Below are 2,958 nucleotides of genomic sequence, written 5' to 3' on the forward strand. Positions count from 1 at the left end.
GAAAAAAAGAAATGAGAAGAGGGAAAAAGAAGAGCAACCGAGAGAGGTAGAGAGGAATAGGGAGAGAGAGATATTTCTAATATTCACTTTGTTTCACAATATAGATCCTACAGTTTCTCTAAAAGAAGGGATCTGTTATCTGTCTCATTTCCTCTACTTTTTTTTTTCAGACTTAACAACAACATGAAATTAGAAAACAAAACAGATATAGCAGAATTCCTCCTCCTGGGCCTCTCAGAGAATCCAGAACTGCAGCCCCTCCTCTTTGGGCTGTTCCTAACCGTATACCTGGCCACTGTGCTTGGAAATCTGTTCATCATCCTGGCTGTCAGCTCAGACTCCCACCTCCACACCCCTATGTACTTCTTCCTCTCCAACCTGTCCTTCAATGACATCTGTTTCAGCACCACCACGGTCCCCAAGATACTGGCGAACATTCAGACACAGAGCAAATCCAGCAGTTACACAGGCTGCCTCACCCAGATCTGCTTTGGTTTGGTTTTTGCTGGTTTGGAAAATTGTCTCCTTGCAGCAATGGCCTATGACTGCTATGTGGCCATATGTCAGCCACTGAGGTACACAGTCATCATGAATCCCTGCTTCCGTGGCCTGCTAATTCTACCATCCTTGTTCATTAGCATCATGAATGCCCTGCTCCATAGTCTGATGGTGTTGCATCTGTCCTTCTGCATAGACCTGGAAATCCCTCACTTCTTCTGTGAACCTGGTCAAGTCCTCAAGCTGGCCTGTTCGGATACCCTCATCAATAATATCCTAGAATTTTTTGTGACTAGTGTTTGGGGTGGTGTTACTCTCCTTGGGATCATTTTCTTACATTCAAATTTCCTCCTCCATTTTGAGAATCCCATCAGCTGGAGGAAAGTATAAAGCTTTTTCTACATGTGGGTCTCACCTCTCTATTGTTTCCTTGTTCTATGGGGCAGTTTTTGGGGTCTACCTTAGCTCTGCAGCTACTCTTTCTGGCAGGAAGAGTGCAATAGCATCAGTGATGTACATTATAGTCATGCCTATGCTCAACCCCTTTATCTACAGTCTGAGGAACAAGGACATGATGGGGGCTTTGAGGAAACTCTTCTCAAGAATATCTTCTTTCCACTGATGTGAGTGTGATGAAGAATTAATTTTACACAAAGATACACCTGGCTATTTTTGCTGGTCTTTGGGCGGTATGAGTTTTTGGACTGCCTTTTTATTCATAGTGGGCCTGGGGCCACACCTGATAGTTTGTGATAACAAAGTGACTTATGGTTGACCCCTTCACAAGTAATGCTAAAGGGATGACTCAGCATAGGGTTATCATGCCAGAAAGGCTGTCTTCATGATTAGGTGGTTGAAATTTTAAGCCACTTGATATCAGCCTGACCTCCAAAGAGGGTGACAGGTGAAGATTGAGTTCAAACACATGACTATTGATTCAATCAATCATGTCTATGTAATCCCATACTCATTGCCAGCAAGTTGCTTCCAACACATGGTGACCACATGTGTTACAGAATAGAACTGCTCCATAAGATTTTCTAGGCTGTGATTTTTACAGAAACAGATCTCCAGGCCTTTCATTCACGGCACTGCTGGTAGGTTTGAACAGCCAACCTTTCAGTTAGTAGTCAAGTGCAAACTGTTTGCACAACCTAGGGACCTACCTATATAATAAAACTGCAATAAAAACTCAGGACACTGAAGCTTAGGTGAGCTTGGCTTCTCTGGCTGTCCATGTTTTGTGAACTGTCACACATTGATGTTCCAGGAGGGTAATGTGTCCCTGGAGACACAGAAGTTTCATGTTTGTGACCATCCCAGACCTCATACTATGCATCTCTCCCTTTGGCTGGTTCTGTTTTGTATCCTTCTACTATAATAAAATTGTAATCATAAGCGTATTGCTTTCCTGAGTTCTGTGAGTTGTTCTAGTGACCTACAGAACCTGAGGGGGCCAGGGGAACCACTGAATTTTTAGCTAATGGGTCAGAAATGAGGGTGGCCTGAGGAACCTGAACTTCAAGCTAGTGTCAGAAGTGAGGGCAGCCTTACGGCCTGTTAAAATAAAAAGAATGTTAAGCTGATAATAGAAATTTATCAAAGATTTTTTTGAATATATGATTTATATATCAGGACAACACTTCTGACTAGAGAGTGAAAAATGTTCCCAAGAAGAAAAATCTTTCACAGGTTATATACCATAGTTTGTCACTAGAAATTATGCATTACCTCAGAAGCAGAACCAGAAGACTGTTTACAGAATAACCTGTAGACATGCAGAATTTCATCAGCATTTTCTTGAAGAACAATTGAAATAATTACTGATTAATTAAGGTTGAAAGATTATCTCAGGGCAATAGTTTGTCAGATGTGTCATTTTCAATCTCAGTAACTCCAGAAAGTCTGGATGCTACAAGTATTAAAAATTCTGTCCACAGCCCTTAACCTGAGAAGGTTTCCCTAACTCCAGAAAAACTAGGGTTGGAAGTTATTTGTAACATCTCACCAGCTTTGGGCTTAAGCTGTGGGAATTTGACAAAGAGATATAAATAATGAGTAACCCAGAAACACTGGCGGAGTTCTTTGAATACAGAAGACCAGGAATCATAGTGATTAAGAGTGAAACTTTTGAAATCAGACCACTAGTGTTTGAATTCTACCTCTGCTCTGTGATAGCTGTATAGCGTTTGATATTCTATTGCATTTCTCTAAGTTCAGGTTCTTCATCCATAAATTTAGCAAAATTATATTAGTTCACATTATTTTACATATATTCCATCACTCATCTGTCAGTTTTTGTCCTGTGGTGGCAGTAGACAGGTTACAGCAGAGCTTCCAGGTGAAGACAGAGAAAACCTTATGATTATCAACAGAACACCGTCTAATACAGTGCTGGAAGATGAGTCCCCCAGGTTGGAAGACACACAAAATATGACTGGGGAAGATCTGCCTCCTCAA

General features: G+C 41.3%; 1 pseudogene; it reads left to right on the plus strand.

Annotated features, from left to right (window-relative positions):
• Positions 1–1,751, plus strand: LOC135230631 (olfactory receptor 7G3-like; annotated as a pseudogene).
• Positions 1,752–2,958: the final 1,207 nt, after the last annotated feature.

Source organism: Loxodonta africana, chromosome 3 (genome assembly GCF_030014295.1).
Source record: "Loxodonta africana isolate mLoxAfr1 chromosome 3, mLoxAfr1.hap2, whole genome shotgun sequence".
Classification (NCBI taxonomy): Eukaryota; Metazoa; Chordata; class Mammalia; order Proboscidea; family Elephantidae; genus Loxodonta; species Loxodonta africana.